The sequence below is a fragment of the Lissotriton vulgaris genome, chromosome 8 (genome assembly GCF_964263255.1).
Source record: "Lissotriton vulgaris chromosome 8, aLisVul1.2, whole genome shotgun sequence".
Taxonomy (NCBI): Eukaryota; Metazoa; Chordata; class Amphibia; order Caudata; family Salamandridae; genus Lissotriton; species Lissotriton vulgaris.
Window position 1 is genome coordinate 1,003,842,079 of NC_141696.1, and position 24,914 is coordinate 1,003,866,992.

Genomic DNA, 24,914 nt, shown 5'->3' on the forward strand with positions numbered 1-24,914 from the left:
ATTTAGCTTACAGTTGCGGTTGCCACTCTTTGGGTAAGCAGAAAAACCCTTAAAGAAGCTGTTAAAGCCAAAGCCCCACATTTAGCTTTCTGCACATTTGATCAATATAGGTATTTAGAGCGGTGCGGCATTACCACACCCGAAATGTAGTGAAACTACTTTGCTGAAAAAAGGAAAACCATGCGTTTCAGCATCAGCAAAAATATATTTTGTGTGCATAAATACAAACTTGGAAACTATTGCTACCTGGTATTCCTCATGTAAACCTCATTTTGCAGTAAAGCCACGATTAACAGCTGGGGTAAACCAATGATCGATCAGTGATATTAGCACACATTTTTTGAGACTCTATTAACGAAGGCTCACATTTTGTCTACTTAGTTACATATTTCAACTCATTTGCCACGTAAGAAGACACACAATAACAACAAACTGCACATACTATTGTGCACTTGTTCCTCACTATGCCCTGCCTCGCTCACTTTATCTCTGAATCACTTTCACATGACACAATATTCTATTCTCTAACATTTCTTCCATTCTTGTGCTTTATATTTTATAAAAAGGCTTGTGACAAAAGATAGTAGTGCTTGGTGAGAACATACATAATATGATCCTAAAAGAATTCTGCCACTAAAGCCTTAATAAAATCTTACTCAAGTAATGCTGCAAGGCCATACTAGTGACACAATGACTGTAACATGACATAACATAAAATTGAACAAGTACTCCATGTTAGACCTGTCGGCCTTAGAGAGGTCTTCAGCCAAACGCTTTGCCTTCACTACTCCTATTTTTGCTGATCTTGCCATTGTTGGCCATAGGACTCCAGTGCACTTTGCCCTGCTAATCAGTGTCAAGGTGCTTGTACTCTCTCACCTAAACTTAGTAGAATTGGCTTATACCCAATTGGCACATTGTATTTACATGCAACTCCCTAGTGAAGTGGTATACCATGTACCAAGGGCCTGTAAATGTAATACTACTAGTGGGCCTGCTGCACTGATTGTGCCACCCACTTAAGTAGCCCTTTAAGCATGTCTAAGACATGCCAATGCAGCCTGTATGTGCAGTTTAAACTGCCATTTTGGCCTACCTGGAAAAATAAACCTCTTGCCAGGCCTAAACATTCCTTTTTAAAACAAACAAGTTCCTTCTAGGGTAGGCCCTGAAAGGCCAGAAGGCAGAGTGCAATATATTTAAAAAGTTGGCTATGCACATTTAAGTTTTCTATGTCTTTGTAGTGAAAAACTCCTAGATTTTTTTTTCACTACTGAAGACTTTCGTCTCTCATAGGATAAAATTGGGTTTCTTTATAACATGTAGGAAGTGATAACTTTCAATTGGGAGCAGAGAGACAGGTTGAGTTTGGTGTCTAAAGAATTGTAATGTAAAGCCCTCTTCTATGTCAAAGTTGGATTTAAGTCACAGTTTTGAAAATAGTACTTTTAGGATGTTGTCATTTTCTTGTTCTAACGATTTGCGGCTGCAGCCTGTCCCTTGGTCACATGACTAGGTTGGAGCTGGCAGTTGGCTCGTATGCATTGCCCCCAGACAGTGATACAAAGGGAAGATAGATGTTGGCAGGATGCGCCACTCTGCCTTAACGAGTGGTCGGAGCTAACATCTACCACATGTGCACATCACAATGGCCCTGTCTGAACTCCCTCACAAAGGGTTTGTCACTAGTCTTATCTTTACCCAGGCAAGCTAGGGCCAGGACAGGTAAGAAGGGTGTGCCTGACATCTCAAAGAAACCTCCAGAACCTTCTTTTACCTCAAAGTAGACACCATGTATAAATAATGGAGCTTCAGACCCAACTCATCAGTACACATCAGGACCTGTGGAAGACTCAACAGAAGGACTTCTGTGCTGCTTTGCTGCAAGAAGTACTGGCATTATGCTGCTCTGCTGTACTGCCCTGCTGTCTCCTGCCTGAGCAAGAAGGACTTTATAGATATTTAGAACAGAATGCTTATGATTAATGACCGAAAATGGTTAGTGTTGATATCAGTGAGTAGACCCCATGAATGGGCACTGGTGAGGGGGGTCTGTGAATCATGGGTAAGGAAACACTGACCTATATGGATATGTTAAAATCAAGATTATTAGCCCACTAGGTAATGCCAGTGACATAGCAGAGTCCTTATCATTCAGCAGTGAGGTCCAGCGTTGGGAGATGTGGAAAACTATTTGCAGTGTCCAGGTACCTGCCAAACCACTTCTTTTACTCGTGCTATCTGAAACATTTTCTCCTCAATTGGTGGGCTCAGAAAGCTCACTCTGTACCTGCTCCTTGCGCAAATTGGGCTTCGATGTAGGTGCTGCCAGGTAGCCATATTGTGCCGAATGTGTCCTTGAGTCATATTTAGTGGTTGCTGGTGAGGTTAGAATAGTCTACTGTTAAGGAAAGATTTTGGTGACAACAGCTGGCTAGATCCTCTTTTGGATCTGTTTGAAGCATAACATTCATGGATGTATTTACCAAAAGAACATGCTGTTGTCCATTATTTGTTTTCAGGTGGTGTTCCCAAGACACCTTTCCCATTTTTGTGGCTTTGATGCATTGCTGGATCATGAAGGTGTGATACAAGTAAGTTAGCCTTTTCAGGATGGTCACCTTGATTCTGATATGGTTGTGCTGTTGAGAAGCCAGGCATTTCGCCGGTTAATTAGGCTGAGTCATGCTGAGAGCATGACAGTGCCAGGGTTCCTCTGTAATGAGTACTGTGGTGTAACTTCACAAAGCCGGCATTAAGGGGACTGCTCTAGTCTGGACCACCTCCTACCTCTAAAACTGAACTAATGTCATGCACAGGGCCAGACTGGGAACAGAAACCGGCCCTGTCAAACTGCTCAGCCAGCCCCCCTGTGGTGAGGGGGAGTGCAGCCGAGCAGTTTACGAGGGCCGGGTTTCAGCCGATTTTGTTACAGGGTGCCGATAATGCTGACCCCCGGTAACAAAAACACCCCCCCAGGTGCCCAAAACCAGCCCCCACGCTAGCGGCCTACCGGGGAAGCGCCCGGTGCCCGCTATGCCCAGTGCAGCCCTGGTCATCCATACCCTACCTTTCTCATCTAAACTGTACTCCACAAAAGCAGGAGCCACTCAAGGCTCTATCATCTCACCCATGCTTTTCAACACCTACATGAAGTCATTACCGGTACTGATCAATCAATTTTACCTCATGTGCTATAACTATGCAGATTACATGCACATACTTCTTCAAATGGAATGCCTCAAAGAAAGTAGAAACTCGTCAATTTTCTGTTGTCTCAGAGTCGTGGATCAATGGATGACTTGGAGCCATCTCAAATTCAATGCTTTCAAAACAGAAATACTAATGTGTGGCGATTGGAAACATTATGACCCACTTGTTGCCTGGCCTGATGAACTGGGATCACTCCCTAAAATATCGCAGGAAGTAAGAAACCTCGGAATGACCATGGATTCCAAGATATCGAGTGGACAAACTAGCAAAATACAGCATGGTTACTATAAAAACCACACAAGGTCCAAGCTACTTTCTCCCCTGTTCTGTCCAAACTTGATTATGCTAATAGCCTCCACCACAGATTACCTTTAATGACCATGAAAAGAATACAACGGATTCAGAACTCGGCTGCCAGACTACTCTTGCATATTAAACCACAAGACCACATCTCCCCTGCTTTGAAAGGACTGAATTGGTTACCGGTTGCCAGAAGATCCACGTTCAAGCTGCTTTGTGTCACCCACAAAGTGATACTTGAAATGGGACTGCTCTTCATCAGGAATAAAATCAACAAAATCATTCAACAAAGGAACCTCTGCTCTAGAGAGGCACCTCGCCTCAAAATCCCGAGATACAAGAAAAAGAAATATGTGGAACATCCTTCTCTGTTTAAGCAGCCAAAATATGGAACTCTTTACCCCCAACATAAGATCCATGGACAACCACAATATCTTCAGAAAACTACTCCAGAATTGGCTCTTCCCCACATAAGCACCATACCCAAACAGAAATATACAGCATATCCCTCAGTACATAAGCATTTATTTGTAATATTGATATGTACCCACATATGTGTATTGTGTATTGCGTTGTATAAACATATAGAATAATTATGTTTTTAAAAAAAGTAACTACAACAACACTTCTTGAATCTACATATACTTACTTCGCTTATGCATCTATGTACCTTCAATGTACTTGGATCTATATATTTATTACTTTTCTCCTAAAAAACATACAATGCACTACCCTATTTCTCACCCTATACCTCTCTCAATATATCCTCTACCTCAACTCTCTGACTCATCTCAAACCTCTATCTACTACTCTTTCCAATGCACTGCCCTATTTCTCACCCTACACCTCTATCAATAACTTTAATCTACATATACTAATTCCTTTATGCATCTATATGCTTTACATGAACTTATGGATCTATATATTTATTACTTTCTGCTAATTCAGCATCTCCAACGCACTACCCTATTCTCACCCTACACCTCTCTCAATATATCTTCTACTTCAACTTTCTGACTCATATCAAACCTCTATCTACACACTCTTTCAAATGCACTGCCCTATTTCTCACCGTATAACTCGACCAATATAGCCTTTACATTCACTCCCCCATTCATCCCACACCCCATACCACTACTATGATCCCCAAAATAACCCTTTCTAGACTCTCCCATACCTCACCCCTTCTTGCATCATCTGACCCCTCTTTTACAATACCGATACCCCAAAACAAACCTTTCTAAACTCTTCCCTCTGACTCTTCCCCTCCACATCCCTTTTTACTCATCCCAAGTTTCCTCCTACTGCTATGACCTCCTAAAAAAAAGTCTAAATCCTTCACTCTTCTATCACTTCACTCTCCTTTTCAATCAAAATAGCAGACTAAAATGTCCACTCCTCAAATTTCATATTTCACTACACTAATTCACTTCTAATCCTTTATGGATTCCGGAGTAGCGTGCTACTCGCTGAAAAAAACACTTCAACACCTCATCAGGGGTAGCAAGCACTGAATAATGATTGGGGATCCTAACCTGTGACCTGCACTTGATCCCCAAACAACATGTTATATCTTTCTAGTTATATGTCCATTTCCTTAACACCACCTACCTAATTACTTGAATTGTTTATTTCTTGCATCTGTTTATCTATTTACTTTATATACTTAGCTTGTTGTTCATTATCCTTTATCTACTTGTATGCCATGCTTATATTATCTTACTCATGTAAAGCGCTCTGATACCTCTGGGTCTAGCCAGTGCTATATAAAACTTTACAAAAAAAATGCAAACCTTTTTCCCTCTCCTATCCCTATGCACGGTCCCCAATTCAAATAACTGACTAACATATCCAAGACTCAAATTACTTTCATATATTCACTACAACTGAGACACCAGAGTTGCAAGCCAACCGTAATGTAGTTGTCCATGATCTGACCAACAAAATAAAACATCTAAAAGACACCCTTAGGAAAAGAACAACTTTTGGTCAATGGACAAAGGACTGTAAGAACAGAAGAAAATATCCAAACCACTATGCAGGCATTCTGAATCCAAATCAGATCCTGCATCATCAAGAATCTTCTAAAGCATTTTCCTTAACACATGTGCTGGTTCTAAATTGAGAAATGTACTTAACAATCCAGATTTTTCCCACCAAAACTCAAAATATTTTTCCTCTGGCCACTCATAAACAAAATCCTTTGGTAATTTTAATTAAAGATGATGTTGGCGTTGGTAAAATCAGTAAGGCATCAAACTGCTTCTGAACATCTGAATAGAGAAAATGTCCAAGCAGGAAAAGCAGAAACAAGAAATGATTCAGAAAAAAGTAGTACAACCAGCAAGAGTAAAACCCAGGTACAAGAAAGTATAGAAATTGGGTGTAAAATGCATTGTTTTTGATTGTTTCCTTTCAAGATTTCCAATGGGCAGACCCCATATTACCATTGGCATTTATAAGCCTAAATTTCATCATATTTGAAAATGCAGGACATTAGATCCTCATTGACACCACTTTGTACGTTGCATGTGCTGCCCCTCCTGACTACGGACAAAGATGATCCCTGCCTCACAATACTGTTGGACCTCTCAGCTGCCTTTGACACAGTCCACTATCGTATCCTCATACACAGCCTGGAGTCTTGAATTGGAGTCACCTGCAATGTCTTTCACTGGTTCTCTTTCCCAACACCAGTTTTTTTCCTTGGGCATCTTCATGTCTCAAAAGATTCCTATTTCATTTAGATTCTCCAATGGGCTCCATATTCTCCATACTGGCTCTATAATGTCAACACCTTTACATGGCACCGCTTGGTGCTTTATTCACACATAAAAACCTTAAGATTCACCAATATGCCAATAATAAACAACTCTACTTGAAATTGTCCTCCCATTCAGACATCCAAAACCTCAAAAAACTGGCTACACGTCATTCAAACATGGATGTTCAAAACCCACCTGATGATCAAACCAACCACAACAGAGCTCTTGTTATTTGCTAGCAGAAGAACAACAAACAGTACAAACAAGGTTCCCTAACATGAAACTCGACATCTTCGAACCAAACTCTCACTGAATGCTAAGTCACTTGAAATACATTGGCAGTGTTGTTGTGTTTCTATCTAGGACCCTAATTCGATATTCCCGATTTATGCCCTTATTTGGTTATAATAAATAGTATCCTTATAAAGGCATAAGAATCATATCCATATTTAGTAATAGCCCATGCAGTCCAAAGCACGGCAAGGCTACTCCCATAGACTCCTAGAAAGTACAACACGTTCTTTAAACAAACCAAGCCTCCAGCAGCCCGGGAATCCCCCCCTGCTTTTGTTTTGATTTGCATAAGAACTCCTGGAGTCCAGAAAGAACTGTTAGTTCTTAGTGACGTCTTATGTCCAACCTTACGTCAAACCCGGCACCTTTCAGGTATAAATATACCAATGTTGCCTTAAGCAAACACACGGTGGTGTGGAGCAGAGCGGCTGTCTACTTATCCGGAGCCAAGCTGATGCGAGAGCCTGAGGAAGCCGCCCGCCCATTTGACGCGCTGGAGAAGCTGCCTTTTCTCACGCTGAGAAAATCCAGCTCCGGTGTTCCCAAGTCACTCTCGCGGGTTGCTGGGAGATCGAGTCCTAAGAAGAGAGATACAAGACCTCCTTCATTCTAGAACCAAGGTACGGAGCTGATTAAAACCTTAGAGAGAATTCTTGATTCCGATACTTTGCAAAACTTAACTTAACTTGAAAACTGCAAACTCACTTACTCCTTCCCACGTATTAGGCTTAGGTCAGGTACACTGGGGTAGGCGTATCTAGAAACACCAGTTGAGTTCGTTAGTCAATGTTTTTATGTATGTATATATTTTATCCATTTTAAAGTATCATATGGCTAAGAAACCGTATCAATGCTTTTACAGTATTATTTCATAATACTACTTTTAATGTACGCACTTTACTTTATGATAAGTATTGCAATTGTGGCAATTCATTTCTCTTGCATGAGAAAGAAGACTGCTCAATAAAATAACACCTTTTATTGAAAACGCCTGTCTCTCTTTCTCTGCACTCTGGTGGAACTAAGCATGCACGATTGACTGAGTGAAATAGCCGTCTATTGTTTTCACACGACTCTAGAGATACACTCTTTATTCTGAGGGAGCAAAGTTATCATGTTTATACCGTTGTCAGTAGCTGAATCCCTTCTTTTTTATATCAGGGAAGTTAACCCCTCCCTATTCATTCGAGAACGTTTCTAGTGCCCTCTGAGCTAGCTGGCAAACCTAAATTAAGTCTAACATAGTCAGTAGAGACCTAGATGACCTCAGTCCTACGTCTACACTGCTGTTTATGTTATTCCAATGCACAGAGCCTATTGGGAAAATAGGAACTACACTACAGTGTAGCTTTCTCTTCTAAAGAAAGTGAATTGTTTGTTCCAGAAAGTGACTTAAGAACTGTTTTTCGCACCCTCATATGCTTACATATGGATGGTGGTAACACCCTGCTCCATGACCTCTGACACTTCTCACTGGCACCCTTTAAGAGCATCAGCATCATACCTTCCACCGCATACTGATCAAGAGCCTGAAAAAGAACTATGATACCTCCATTGTGATGAGACTCCATTTGCTCCCCTTGCCATCTTGCATTATCTTCAAAACAAGCTCCATCATGACCAGCACTCCTGTTCATATTGCAGACAAGCTCACCACACCAGCAGCCAGGACATACTGCAAATTAAGAAGTGTAATAAAGAATAAACAAGTCAGAAGGCCTTTTTCATCTATGTACCTAGGATCTAGAATACCACCCCTGTATTATTCAGGATAGCCCCAACTCTTTTCTAATTTAGGAAAGAGTTGAAAACACACCTCTTTAAAGAACACAGCATCACAGTGCATTAGCATTCACAAAACATCCACCTCTATTGTCACTCATTGACTCTATGCTTGTCTTTGACTGAGTACAACACTCTACAGCCTTTTGGCTACCTTTGTCTTTTTGTGCTACACATTTATTTTTCAAATTGGCAGCAAATGTTTTGTTACTTTGTTCTTCTGCTGGGATTCAGACAAAACATTTCATACAAGGTCAAAAAACTAGTGCTTTGTTTTCTCTGTGCAGAAGAACATGGTCTCAGCTTGTAGCTGGTGAACATACGCGCTTATCTTTAGAAGGAGCAACACTGAGAATTACGAATTACTATATGCCATACCCTTGATGAAATCTTGAGTCATTTGAAGGCATTTCAAAATTGCCATCCAGGTTCTCTCTCTGCTGTAGGAGCTCACGGGCCCCCATCTGACCAATTGCCCACCACAGACACGGGTGGACAACTGTGCCCCTGAGTCCTTAGGAAGACCCTCTTGTAAGTATTTAGGTTACTCACACCCTCATTGGGTCGAAACGTCGACAATTCCACTTCTTTTTAAAATAAATGTATTTTATTGAGTTTCTTAAAACGTACAACAACAAGACTCAGCATGTAGCATTACATTATACAGAGCTACCAAATCAAGCACATGAACAATAATATCAATTTGACAAAAGCACCAAGTCCCACTGGCAACCCTGCACATATACAAACCCCTTGCTCGTTTAATCATTATAGATAGATTACAGATGTCACAGCAATTATGGTGCACACACCTAGAAAGCAAGACCAGCTTAGATTACAAGGCGAAAAGAGATGAACCCCTGACACAAACAGTCTAACTGCGTCCGCAAAGGTGGACTGTTAAAACCACTGGCAGATGTGAGCTTGTAAGTATTATACAGTTCCCAGAACTTTTTTGGGCCACTATGTGGAGGGAAAAGCTTGCTAAAGATCTCAGTCTGCGTACAGCAGAATGTCATGTCGTTTTTCCATTGTGCGAGAGTAGGGAGCGAACCACAAAACCGGTTAATAGCAACCCTGCGCTTGGCCATGAGCATTCCCATGTCCAACAGTCGCCTGACCGCTTTGGAAATTGACTTGAAGTAACCTAATAGTGCCAGGGTGGGGTCAGGATTGAGGGGCAGGTTAGTGATCAGACCTAATTCGTTGAAGACTGAGACCCAAAAGGCTGCAATTCCCGGTCACGGCCAGGCCAGATTGAGGAAGTCCGCCAACCCAGCATGACATTGTTCACAGTTCACAGTCTCCCTCAAACCGTACCTGTGTAGCCTCTCCGGCATATAGTAAATCCTATTTAGGAACTTGAAGTGTACCAGACGGTGCCAGCCATTTAGTGAAATCCGCCTAGTGCTGGTACAGCAATAGGACCACACTGTGTCTGTTATTTCTATGTTCAAGTCGCTTTGCCATGCTAAACGTGCCTTGATGTATTGGTTAGCTCTATATGACATAGATGAATTGTAAATGGTAGCTACTATGCATTTGAGGGATTTCGCACGTTTGGTGAGTGTTCCTGGTCCAGGGAAGGCATGGCTTGGCAGTTCGGGCTGGACTGTACCCATGAGGCACAGTGTCAGAATCAAAATCTACTCGAGCAGCAGAAAACTACAGCTCGCACTGCTCAAGATCCCGTTTTCAATGATTGCACAGTGCCGGATGCTTGTCCGCACTGTGCAATCATTGAAAACGCATCTTGCACAGTGCAAACATGCTACTACGTTAAGTTCGCATAGCTTCGCGTAGCGCTACTTCGCGAACTACACCCACCCATACTCGGAAGCTTGTTTCCGGTCCAGGGAAGGCATGGCTTGGCAGTTCGGACTGGACTGTTCCGATGAGGCACAGGGTCAGACTGATTTGCATATGGCCATGTCTGAACTGGGGTGGCAGAGTGGGCTAAAGAACGGTGATGGATTAAACCCTGTGTGAGTGTTTAATTGGTTCAAATGCTCTGTCCTTCACCACACCCTGTACCACTTTGTTCACCATAGGTTGGCAGGGTATGCTCCGACGTGAGTCCCTTGCTCACTTTGCCACTGGATTCAAGCAAGCCGGGCTGAAGACGGCTGAAATATCAGAAACCGGTCCTCGGAAGCTTGTTTCCGGTCCAGGGAAGGCATGGCTTGGCAGTTCGGGCAGGACTGTTCCCATGAGGCACAGGGTCAAACTGATTTGCATATGGCCATGTCTGAACTGGGGTGGCAGAGTGGGCTAAAGAACGGTGATGGATTAAACCCAGATATGTTGACTGGGTGTGAGTGTTTGATTGGTTCAAATGCTCCGTCCATCGCCACCCACTTTTGTACCGCTTTGATCGCCATAAATTGGCAGGGTATGCTCAGACGTGAGTCCCTTGCTCACTTTGCCACTGGATTCAAGCAAGCCGGACTGAAGATGGCTGAAATGCCAGTAACTGGTCCTCGGAACCTTGTTTCCGGTCCATGAAAGGCATGGCTTGGCAGTTCTGGCTGGACTGTTCGAATGAGGCACAGGGTCAGACTGATTTGCATATGGCCATGTCTGAACTGGGGTGGCAGAGTGGGCTAAAGAACGGTGATAGAATAATCTCAGATCTGTTGACTGGGTGTGGGTGTTTGATTGGATCAAATGCTCCGTCCATCGCCACCCCCTTTTGTACCGCTTTGTTCGCCATAAGTTGGCAGGGTATGCTCAGGCGTGAGTCCCTTGCTTACTTTGCCACTGGATTTAAGCAAGCCGGGCTGAAGACGGCTGAAATGCCAGAAACTGGTCCTCGGAAGCTTGTTTCCGGTCCAGGGAATGCATGGCTTGGCAGGTCGGGCTGGACTGTTCCCATGAGGCACAGGGTCAGAATGATTTGCATATGGCCATGTCTGAACTGGGGTGGCAGACTGGGCTAAAGAACAGTGATGGATTAAATCCAGATCTGTTGACTGGGTGTGAGTGCTTGATTGGTTCAAATGCTCCGTCCATTGCCACCCCCTTTTGTACCGCTTTGTTCGCAATGAGTTGGCAGGGTATGCTCAGACGTGAGTCCCTTTCTCACTTTGCCACTAGGTTCAAGCAAGCCGGGCTGAAGACGGATGAAATGCCGGAAAGCAGTCCTCGGAAGTTTGTTTCCGGTCCAGGGAAGGCATGGCTTGGCAGTTCGGTCTGGACTGTACCCATGAGGCACAGGGTCAGACTGATTTGCATATGGCCATGTTTGAACTGGGGTGGCAGAGTGGGCTAAAGAACGGTGATGGATTACACCCAGATCTGTTGACTGGGTGTGAGTGTTTGATTGGTTCAAATGCGCCGTCCATCGCCACCCCCTTTTGTACCGCTTTGTTCGCCATAAGTTGGCAGGGTATGCTCAGACGTGAGTCCCTTGCTTATTTTGCCACTGGATTCAAGCAAGCCGGGCTGAAGACGGCTGAAATGCCAGAAACTGGTCCTCGGAAGTAACCCTAGGTGAAGCACTACTCTACGCTTGCGTAGTTTGCGAAGTGTACGTAACTTCGCACTAAGCGAGCTGCACGTAGCGTAGTGCGAACACACGTAGTGCAGCGTAGCGTAGTGCAGCAGTCATTTTTTGCTTGTTCGCGGTCCTCAATGTCATTTTCGCGACCGCGAGCAAGCAAAATGACATCTCGGCGAGATTCTCAACGCGGGGAGGTCAGGTTTCTCATTGCGAGTGGTTGCGCATGCTCGCGAATGCACGCAATGAGAAACTACCAGTTCGCGTTGCGAAAGCTGGCGCTCGAGTAAAAATCTACTAGAGCAGCAGAAAACTACAGCTCGCAGTGTGCAAGATCCCGTTTTCAATGATTGCACAGTGCCGGATGCTTGTCCGCACTGTGCAATCATTGAAAAAGCAACTTGCACAGTGCGAACATGCTACTACGCAGCCCGCGTAGTGATACGTGAAGTTCGCGTAGCTTCGCGTAGCGCTACTTCGCGAACTATGCCCACCCATACTCGGAAGCTTGTTTCCGGTCCAGGGAAGGCATGGCTTGGCAGTTCAGGCTGGACTGTTCCGATGAGGCACAGGGTCAGACTGATTTGCATATGGCCATGTCTGAACTTGTGTGGCAGAGTGGGCTAAAGAACGGTGATGGATTAAACCCAGATCTGTTGACTGGGTGTGAGTGTTTGATTGGTTCAAATGCTCTATCCTTCGCCACAACCTGTACCACTTTGTTCGCCATAGGTTAGCAGGGTATGCTCGGACGTGAGTCCCTTGCTCATTTTGCCACTGGATTCAAGCAAGCCGGGCTGAAGACGGCTGAAATACCAGAAACCAGTCCTCGGAAGCTTGTTTCCGGTCCAGGGAAGGCATAGGTTGGCAGTTTGGGCTGGACTGTTCCCATGAGGCACAGGGTCAGACTGATTTGCATATGGCTATGTCTGAACTGGGGTGGCAGCGTGGGCTAAAGAACAGTGATGGATTAAACCCAGATCTGTTGACTGGGTTTGAGTGTTTGATTGGTTTAAATGCTCCGTCCATCGCCACCCCCTTTTGTACCGCTTTGTTCACCATAAGTTGTCAGGGTATGCTCAGACGTGAGTCCCTTGCTCACTTTGCTACTGAATTCAAGCAAGCCGGGATGAAGACGGCTGAAATACCAGAAACCAGTCCTCGGAAGCTTGTTTCCGGTCCGGGGAAGGCATAGGTTGGCAGTTTGGGCTGGACTGTTCCCATGAGGCACAGGGTCAGACTGATTTGCATATGGCCATGTCTGAACTGAACGGTGATGGATTAAACCCAGATCTGTCGACTGGGTGTGAGTGTTTGATTGGTTCAAATGCTCCGTCCATCGCCACCCTCTTTTGCACGGCTTGAAACAACAGGGCAGGGAGCAGGAGTGGGGCGACCACCTCCGATTCTATACGAAGGTGAGGTATATCTGGGGGGCCATGCATCCAATATTATGCATGAGAAAATTGTGCGGCCCTGTAATATAAATTGAAATCCGGCGCACCAAGTCCACCCATGGAATAGGGAAGCACCAAGATCTGCCTCTTCGCGCATGTCCGCTTAGCCGCCCACGCTAATCTAACCATCAAAGAGGTGAGACGGTCAAAGAAGACACGAGGCACAACCATGGGTATATTGATAAATAAGAACAAAAGCCATGGCAACACACCCATTTTCATGATGGACATTCTACCAAGAAGTGATAGCGGAAGCTTAACCCACTTTTCAACATCATCTTCCATCTTGCTAAAGGCTGACCCGTAATTTTCTTTAAACACCGTGTCAGAGTCCGTGTGAATTCTGATACTCAAATATCTAACCACATCTGTGGTCCATTGCAGAGGGTAATCCAGTTCAAAATGAGGGGTATTCGGCGTGCAGGGAAAGATGATAGATTTCGGCCAATTCATATGCAGTTCTGAAAGCCCACCAAATCGCTCCACCACCTGTAACACAGACGAGAGAATAGATTCAGGGTGTCTGATGTATAGAAGAGTATCATCAGCGTACGTGGATACTATAATTTTATAATGTGGGAAACATATACCAAGATTTTGATGATATTCCCACAGCTCACAAGCCAGAGGCTCCGCCACTAAAGAGTAGAGCAATGGAGATAACGGGCAACCCTGCCAACCAACCATGGGTATACAGTCCGTCTCTATATTGCCTATCTCAATGCGAGCCATGGGTTTACTGTAAACTGTGCCGACTAGCTGTAAAAAGACCGGGCTCACTCCCATCCGAGATAAATCATGCTTCATAAACAACCACTCCACAGATTCAAATGCCTTCTCTATATCTAAGAAGACCACCACCAAAGGCGTTTCCGGCTTGATATGCTGTAAGCAAATTGTAGGTTAGATTTCTCCCGGGGACAAACACCATCTGTTCTGCTGCCACCAAGAGTGGGACCAGGGGTACTAGTCTGTTGCAAGGATCCTTGCATATATCTTCTTGTCTACATTAAGTAGACGATATGATGCGCAGTCCTCCGAGGATTTACCAGGCTTATGGAGTTCTACTATTACTGCCCCGGGCATGGATGGAGGCATATTACCTGTCACACACATATTGTCAAAGAGCGAGGATAACTGTGCAAGCAATAAATCTATGAATGCCCTGTAGAATGCTACCATTAACCCATCCGACCCTGGAGCGCTCTCTGTCCTCATGCTACTTAAAGCGAGAAGAATTTCCTCTTTCTCTATGGGCCTCATGAGGAACTCCCTATGTGTGTTAGTAAGCCAAGGGAGTCGTATGTGGGACAGAAAATCAATGATCTCATCGTCAGTCGCAGTGTACCTAGAAGCATAGAGCTCAGAATAATATTGTCGAAATCTATCAGCCACTTCAGTTAAAAGTTCGCCCTCAGTGGACTTGACCCACACCGTATTCAAGGTCTCTCTGCGTTTCTTAAGTAGTTGAGCTAAAACCGACCCAGGCCGCTCGCTCTCACCGTGCGCCCTAGCAGTGGCGTATTTACCAAGATACTTGATTTCTTCGTCAGCTGCTGTGTTGTAATTGTGTTGTAGCTCCACAAGTTTCTCCCCATCTAAGCTGTCAGCGCCGGTCAACAACCGTCGCTCAAGAGTATTGATTTCCCCCTCTAAGTCCGTGAGACGTTTACGTATGGAGCGGAGGACCCCTGAGTGCTTAGATATAGTGATCCCCCTGATATAAACTTTGAAGGTTTCCCAGACAACCCGGTAGTCATCCACAGAGCCCACATTCATCTAAAAAATGGTCGCAATAGCCTCAGCTAGTTCTCTCTTGAAAATAGCGTCTAATATACAATAGGGAGGAAAACGCCATGTGAATGGGGTTTTGCGTCTGCAAGGTGTGTCTAGCACCAATAGAATTGGCGAATGGTCTGAAAGTGTACGTGGAAGCACCTGGCATGACCAAACCCCGTCACAAAGTGGCCTAGCTGCAAGCCAGTAATCGATTCGGTTGTGTAAGTTATGGTCGGCTGAATAGTGTGTATAGACGACTGTGATCAAGTATTTCAAATGCCACACATCTGTCAGGTCGAACCTGTCAATGCACAACAGTGGCATCACTAGGGGGGTGAGGACCGCACCGGGTGACACCATCATATGGGGTGACACCATGACGTAACCAAAATACAAAATATTACTGTCTGTCTCTGTATCGAACACTTAATTTGAAGGACAGTAGAGGGCGCTGACCCTGTGGTATTACTATAAGGCCACTCACGATGAATCATTCTTTCCAGTTGTGGAATGGAAAACAAATTATGATGTAAATTATGACCTTTTCACTCAGCTGAAGTTAATTCAAAACTAATCATGAAATGTAAAAATGAAAATATGCTGCTGGAAGTCAGCATGGCCTGCAGAAGACAGATCCTTTGACACGAGGTCAATGTTCCCAGCCCGTTCCCTGTGCCGCTCAACTATGTTCCTAAAAGACAATCGACTGCTTTAACCTTTTTATTCCATAAATTCCGACAGTCCTATGATGACTATTGATCAGAGATGTGCTGAGCATAAATATTTCTGCGGTAAAGCACATACTGTGCGATGCACTTATGTGAGGGCAGATAACCTATACATTTCCATTAAGTTTCAGACTAAACATTATAGATCATTGTAGTTCATAAGATGTGTTTATTTAAAAAAAAAATTCTTTCTGCAGATTTCTTAGACAGCCCCTCGTATTTTTACTTCTCTGCAGCTTTTCACATATTTTACTGGTGTGTTGGGTGAGTGCATGTGACTGGCCACAAACACTTAAGTCTCTAATAGCTGACTGAACACAAACACTCATACAATGCTCTTCATCCTTAAGATTGGTGGAGTTTGGAGGGGGCCCCTCTGTGTTCAATCACATTCCCCCTTGAGTGTCGCCCTATCTCTTTATATTGCATGTGTTCCTCTGCATTAATCTCTGTATGGTCCCGTTATTTAGCACTGGCGGACTCAGAGGAGGTCTGGAGGTCCATCATGGGGTAAGTCGTGAGGGGGGGACACCATGTTACCGTACTGGGTGACACCAACCCTATTGACGCCGCTGACGCACAATCAATCTCCCTAGCAGCAGCAAAGATGTTTCTTACAGGCCCACCAAACCTGTCCAATGAAGAACTTCGAACAAGATTAAGGCCCCCCCTCCACAATTGGGGTCCCTCTCTATAGCCGGCCACCTTATCCGCCAATCCTGATTAAATTCCGGGCAATCAAAATTTGAGCCATAGATATTAAAAACTAATAAGGTCACACCCTTCCCATAACACCTAGTAATGGCGTATCTGCCCTCGGCCTTAGTGAATAATGGGTTCATGGTGAGTGCAGATCTAGGTATGGCCCAGGTAAGCACAACATGCTAGTGTGTGGTAAAGCCAGCAGCATGTATGTTACCTAGCAGGCTCCTGCTCTGCAACATAGAGGAATCAAGCGAGAGATGAGTTTCTTGCAGCAGGGTTACGTCTATAGTATGTCTTGTCAGGTATGAAAGGACTTTACAGAGTTTTCTATGATCGTTTAACCCCGGACATTCCATGTGAGCATTCTGTGTGTGTCCACTGGTGACCCACCACCACCTCCCTCTGCACGTGAACTGGGGTCAGTCATCGCTGCCATACATGAAATATGTGTAGTGCTATGCTACAATACAACCAATGCATTTGTTCAATCTCTTGCATGATACAGCATCTGAGTCTCAACAACGCTGCACCACCCTCCCACATCAAGATTCCCCCAACTCGGACCTGACCAACGATTACCCCAAATTCCACATAATACAAATAGAACATTGCGCTGCTCTGGACCAAAAAGAAACAATCCCTCCTGCCAGAAAACAACAATAACAAAACCCCAAGTGTGTGTTACACATGTAGGTGGAGGTTGCAAACTATGTACCATCGACTAAATGGACGACAATCGACGGCCTTCTGCATTCCATCTAGCATATTGTCAGCGTTCACAAAAGACTCACACACACCGCTTATGTTATATATGTGAAGGAGAGTGCACAGCCAAACCCACAGCCAAACACTGATGGGCAAACCTGTGCAAAAATACACAAAAGATAAAAGCAGCGCGCAACCAAAATTGGTTCAAAAACACTCAGTCATCTTCGAAAAAATATCTGGACAAAGTGTCATCCCCCCAACATATAAGTCTTATCTGTGAGACGAACAACCAGTTCAGTCCTGTTCCTCTAGGGAGCCTCCAACCACACCAGTCAGGGCTGCACTATCAGGGCTGCTCCTCTGCTCCTTTGCCCAGTCCTTCATGGCCTTTTGAAGTGTCTTGGGGTCCGTGAAAATATGCGACCTGCCCTGGCGGTTAACACGGAGGCGAGCCGGATATAACATCGCATATTCAATGTTCTGGTCTCGCAACTGCTTCTTGAGTGTCACAAACTGGCAGCGCGCCTCTTACACCTTCATCGTGGAATCCAGGAGTATAGCGAATGTAGACCCCTCATAATGTAATGACTGCCTTGGAGGTGCACCCGGAGCTGGACACGGGCCCAAGGAGCGAAGTGCCCGTTCAACCACAAACATGGGCGAAAAGGTGTCAGTGGCCAGAAGTGAAGTCAGAAGATTCTTGATGAACTGTTCCATGTTGCCGATAGATGTTGATTCCGGCAGACCAGTAATTCGCAGGTTACTTCTCCGAGACCTAGCCTCCAAGTCCTCTGTCTTTTCTAGTAGCACTTGTAGCGCCTGATCCATATGCTTGTGACAGGTGTCCATATAGGTCTGCGCTTCCTCCACCTCTGTGATGCGTCGTTCCGCCATGTCATGGCGTTCCACCTGCTTGTCCAACCTTTCAGACATCTGGTCCATTTGGTAGGAGAGGAAGTCTATCTTCTTCCCTAATACCGTTAGTGAGCTCTGCAGACTTTTTTCCATGGAAACCAAAATGGATTTCATATTGCCAACCTTTAGTGCTTGCTCCCGATCTTCATCTTGCTACTTTTCTTCAGCAGCCCGAGAGCGGTCTCTGGGTTTGCATTGCTCAAAGGACAGTTTTTGTTGTGTTTTATCCGTTCTGCCCATTGATGCGTGCAACACCCACCAAAACTGGAGGCGATAGATCATACAACTGGGATTAGCACACTGTGCACCAACCGAAAGCTGAGCAGAAAGATCAGCAAATGGTCACAGTCCTCCTTAGGAGTGGCAGTCCAGCGCCTGAAACAGCGCAGAAATCCACCAGTAGACAGGTAGGGGCGATGTACGTGCCACCAGCCTTACACCTCTCTCAGGTTCGGGTAGCACGTTGTGCATCTCTTCATTATGAAGTTAGTCAGAGCCCAAGTGCTATTATGCACAACAGTGGCATTTGCAGAAGCGGGAGCAATGGGGGGGCGCAGGGCACCTCCAGGGGCACAGCAACCAGCTGCCAGCGACCTCAATAAACATCAGCCGCTGGGTAGATAGTCAAGCAATTTCTTGCATTTAATGACACAATGAGCAAAATGATGGGGGGTGCCTCTATCACAGCTGCGGGGCGAAGCAACACAGGTCAGTTCCTCCCACAGATGCAGCAAAGTAAAAAGGAGGCCCCAAAGCTGCTATGCCTCACCGCCAGCACCACAGCTCTTGGCCCATCTCTTCCAGACGCCCCAGTCGTGTGAGCTATTGGTAGCAGCAGCCCCCCGCTGAATAGGCGCTGCGCTGCATCTACACAGTCCACGTGTTCGTGGACCGTGAGTCGCTGACCGCAATCGACCTCCTGCAAGTAGCAGCAGCAACGGAGGGGCACACCAGGCTTTCAGTGCCCCAACCGGGACAAGGCGGCACGGCCGACTGGCTGGGTAGCACTTCGGGTCGGCAGGCAGGAAAATCGAGTCCGAGGATTCGCGGCCTGGGCAGCTTGCCACACGGACTCACTCAGTGCTCCGCTTGCTCTCGTCCTCGCTGCAGCCGGGGACCTGCAATGGAAAGAGGGTCCTCTCAGCAGCACTAAACAGTGGGAATGCAGTCCCAGGTAAACACAGTATTTCCTTAGGGATAGTTTATGGAAATGTGGAGCCCTACACTCAGGCGCCATCTTCGGCACCGGCAAACTCCGCCCCCGACAAATCCACTTCTTATGCCAATGTAAACAACAATGTTTTCTTCACTGCGCCAAACTAAAAATAATGGCTCTGAATATTTGTTTTTATGTCAGGCTGGACAGGCTTTTGTAGATAATACTTTTGATGTATATATTGTGACTGCCCTATCTTTTTTCCACTGAACCCTCACTTTTGCACTTTGCTAAACCTTCTCTTTTCCCTTCTTTGTGACACCTTTGCACGAATCATTCAGATATGTGCTGTTTTTTAACATGCCAACATGTGTTCAATATGATTAAACAATGTTGAACAGGAAGTGTTTGTGAATAATTTAAAGAATGCTATCACAAATTATTGTTTATTTTCAATTATGTTGCACTGGGACCATTTTCTTCTGTGCCGTTATTCACCCAGGTCCTAGTGACGTTTCTGGGTCATGCCATTTGTTTTTTAACAGTTTTCTCTGTCGTTGGACACTAACAATTAGACATACTAGCGAAAACCTGCTGCAGTTTTGAACATGCATTTCTTATCATATAAGATGGGATTTGACATTTTGAAAACAGAGAGGACACATTTGTGCAGAGCAAAGACCCCGAGACGTGTGAGATCTCCGCTGCCTAAGATTTATGACAGGCTTTTCATTGTGTGCAGTCTGTTGATTATGATAAGCATATTTCTGACCTGTATATGTCTTTTAATTGTGGTACAGTTATTAGAAAATAGATCACGATAGTTTCAATAAATATTAAACTTGTTCTTTGGGTGTCTTTTCAGTTTATTGTGGATACGTTTGAGTGAGAGAACGAAAGGTGATGGCCTGCTACAGCGATCCCTGAGAGGGTCTAGACTGTTGGGTTCTGTGGTGACATAAACATTCTCTGGAAAGATTAGGAGAGCAAGGTAGGCACTATGACTTAGTTTGGATTTGGGCCCAGAGGTACTGATGTGGTATGGTGACTGAGTTCCTACATACTGATATTCTGTGGTCCCAGGCACAGTTCTGTTTCCAAGCAGAATCCGTGCAGCAACCAATGTTTGGTCTGGTAGTTATTCATGTGTCTCCTGTGCTTATTCACAATATTCACAATACCCTTACACCTCCTACTAGAGACGTCTGTAGTGTCAGGAGTTTATACTTCACAGTTTTTAGGAAGTACCTTTTGCTGTTGGTTTTTCAAGCTTGAAAGTTTCAATAGTTCATACCCTTTTTTGTGTTGCACTTTGTTTCCATTACTGTTTTTCATTTGGCTGTACCACAACCTATTGATATTCCTATAAATTGCAGACCTGCAGTCCATGCACACGTAACACAACATGGACTTACTAATCAGGGTGGTGCTTTTATCTTTATAGTTGATGGAGTGGAAATGACATCTAAACTTTAGTGACATTGAAAACCCATGATTATTAAACTTTCTGAGAGAATAATTAATAAACATGCATTGATTACACGTTCAAGAAACATGACAAGACAAGTAAACGTTAGTTGCTGCATCATAAAAGCATGCAGAAAAAGTGTCGCTTTGATGATATTATTTGTATAAATAAAATAGATTGTGATTTTCTAATGTAGGAAGTACTATTTTTATTAACATGTGCTAAAAACGTGTAAATGATGAACTCTCATGATGAGGAGTTTACTTCTAAACCTATTGTTTCCTTTATATATATGTGTGTGACTAATAAAATTTTGCAAATGTTATGATTAATCCTAATTATGAGGGTGAACTTCACTAAAATGTATCATTTATATGTGTAAACTTGTGCACCAAAATTGAAAAAAAATGAAGAGTGTGTCACACATTAAGAATGTATAATGCATTCATGAAACTTTCATAGATTGTATTTCATACATGTAATAATATTTTGCACTTTATCGAAATATCAAAAATGTATATCAAAATATATTTACACATTGGTACATTCAAAAAGCAGAAATCTGTCATACTGACAAATTATTGCCATCTTTAAATTTCTTATAAATGTATTCTATATGATTCACGTTGTATTAGCACGATTTAATGTAGAACAAAACTGCCTATGTGAAGTTTCTTGGCTTGCTGAACCTATTGCTTGGGAGAGAATTCCTCAAAATACAAAATAACATGAAAGAGTGTTTTCTTTCCAGAGTTCTCATGTACTGTACAAGATACGTTGCTACAATTTCGTGATACAATCCTAACCAACTGCCTGGGAAACTGTCTTCCTGACCTTGCTTGTGTGTTCTTGCTAAAGCAGTATTGTTCCAACTTTTTGCATACTGGATTGCTTAAAGACTGAGTAATAGTCCCACTTATTTCTCTGCATTTTGAGTCTTCTTTATGTCATCTGACACTCATCCTATATGAACTGACAATAGACTGAGTGGTCTCACCAGATAAGGTCATTCCAGGAGGTGACACCCTCGGAACTTTAACAATATATTATTGTCTGAAATTTTAACTGAAGGAACACTCTGAGATACAGCTGCTTCTGCTGACGCTGCTGTATACGGTTATTAGCCATCGTGGTTGCGCCAGGATGCCCTCTGGGTGACAGGTTTGCGCTTTATAAGTATACTAAATATAAATATAAATAAATAAATAATAAATAATTCTTTGGCTCTTGATGGGGACTGATGAACAGTTGGCTAATTCCTTGCCTATGGAATTCTTGTGGAACTCTTTTGGCAGTCCCAACTTGTCGATGTGGAATCTCCTGACTATTACTTACTGAACTGGCTCAGATGCTGTGTGCGCCTAGCAGTCTATTTCTTTTGGGAACCGTTGAGCTGGTTTATTTCATGTCCCTTTCAGAGCATCTGAGTTTTGGTAGCTTTCAAATGTCTTATTAACATTTAACCCAATTGTCTTTAACCTGATTTATTAATGCACATGTTTACCTTAAAATTTGATAAACTAATCTAAAATTACCCTATCATCTCAGTTATCATGATTGTTTCCCCTTCTATTGATTGTGCATTCCTAATTTGGGTGGAATGACCAGAAGAGATCTTATTAGGGAGATCTCAGAACATCAAACACTAATGCAGTTATTCTGCATAGTTATAACTGAGCTCTCACTGTGTATGATTTTGGCTCACCTGCGTTTTGCGTCTACTGAAAAAATACTGACTGCAGTGCAGATGGCTATCCTTAAAGAAAGGCTGCTTGCACAAGGGAAAGGCATCATTGTCATCACTCCTGTGCCTGTCTTAGAGGCTGTCACAAAGGCTAGAATTCCTAACACAAAAACCTCCTAAATAGATACAGTGGGCAAAATCCTTATTAGCTGTTGATGTAGAATTTATTTGACCCGTTTATACATACTTAAGAATTCTTGCAGTATGACCATGTTTATCCCATGCCAACTTCTGTCTTACCTCTAGATCGGTACAAATATGTTGTTAACACAGATGATTCAGCCCAATATGCTATAGTTTCTAAACAACATTAATTGGTGGCATGTGCCACTGTGGTTAGTGTGATGTTAGACGAAAAGTTCCAACAACCAAAAAACTTGCATGCAGTTCCTGGTGGACTGTACTGGGCAGTTGGCTGAAACTTCTTGCACTTGAATATACGGCTCCCGAATTCACCACACTTATGATGTGTGATTCATATTACTGTGTATAATCCTTTAATGATAATTTACATTACTGGAGACAGAGTGGCTTGGGTTAAGCTGGCAGACCTCAACGATAGGTTACCATGGGGTCATGTTACTCACACTTTGAATCATCAGCGTATGGGAACCCAATGTTGTATGGAATTCACTGGCTGATGAAGCAGCCAAATCTGCTGTTGTGACTGCTACTGTTGCTGCAAATACTCATTCTAAAACGAGAATAGACTCTAATATTTTTGCTGCGTTAATTCAAATAAAAATAGCATCCCCTTACCTAAGGGATTTCCATCCAGATATACCGACCACTTGAGTGAACAAAATATTCCTTTTGTAACAATTCCTGGAGTTGGGGATAACTTGATTACCAAACAAGACTAGCTTTAGTGATAGCAGCGTACAAAGGCATATCTTCTGCATAAGCAAGTGTGATGGTCACAATTACGCTGCTACAGCTATGTTATTGGTGGCAAGGCTTATATCAATAGGCCAAACAATATGTGCTTCGTTGTGATATTTGTCAACAAATTAAAGCTTCCACTGTGGCTTATCCATAGCAGACACACCTATTAATTTCTGCAGGTATATAAAGCTTAAGGAGGTACATATTAACATAGCATTCATAGATCTAAAGGCGGCTTTCGATTACGTCCCAAGAGAACTTCTGTGGACAACACTGAAGACCCAGAGTGTCCCAGAAGAAATTCTAACCCAGCTAATTAGGCTATACCGGAACGACTTTGCCGGGGTACACGGGGGCCAACAAGGCAATCTTGCAGAACAACTCCCTATCTGAAGAGGAGTGAGACAGGGCTGTTTGACAGCACCAACTCTGTTCTCACCCGATAGCAACGATGTTGTGGATCATTTAAAACAATGCAGCCATGATTCCCCAAAGATCTGTGGAAATCCAGCCCCTGCTCTACTTTTTGCAGAGTATACCGTCCTGAACTCCCAGACACAAAAAGGACTCCAAAAAATACTTGATAGTTTCCATATCTACTGCACAATGAAGGGATTTGAAATTAATACAAGTAAGACAAAATGTATGACCACTGATTAAGAAATACTCTGTGTCCACAACTGTTAATGCTATGAAATTTCTATTTGCACTTGCTACTCCGGATATCTGTTTTTTTATCGCAACCTTCATCCTAAAATCAATCTCGGCCAGAAAAAGTATGGTTTTTTAACATTGAGTCAGCCTTAACCTTTTGCTGCTAATCCATGTTTTTACTCATTAAGTCTTGCCATGTACTGTATTCCCCAATTTTGTATTAATCCACATGTGTCATGTTTTATACTGTATACTTTTATGATGTTTTTATGAACAATCGAATAAAGTTTAAGAACAGAACAGTATGACCGTGTAACCATACAGGTCCTTCAAGAGAACAAACACTGGAGCATGTCAATAACTTTAAATACCTGAGCATAACACTAAATTCCAAATCATCATTGGAACCCCAGATAAATCAGGCTATTGTACAAAACTCGAGACCAATATTGAACAGGTAAAGCAGATCTGTTAGCAAGGCAATAACACCAGCCTTGAAAATGTATAGGCACAAGGCCCGGGCCACAGCACTATATGGAGCTGAATTATGGGGTATAGACAAGGTACAATCTCCTGCCACATCAGGAAGTAAGCATATGAAAAGGCTCCCAGGTTTGCCAGCTGGAGCCCCACTGGAGCACCACTGATCCCACTGTACCTTGACCTGAATATCAAACAGATAGAACATATTGCGCCGCTAAGAACTATTCTCTACTGGGTCAGAATATGGGCCCCGGAAGAACTGGGCTATTATAGAGATGGTCCAAAGAAAATTTTGGAATTAGATGAACTCAAACTCTTCCATGGTTGCAACGTGTAAAAGCTTGGCTTATAAAACTTGCTTTACTCCTATATTGGAATG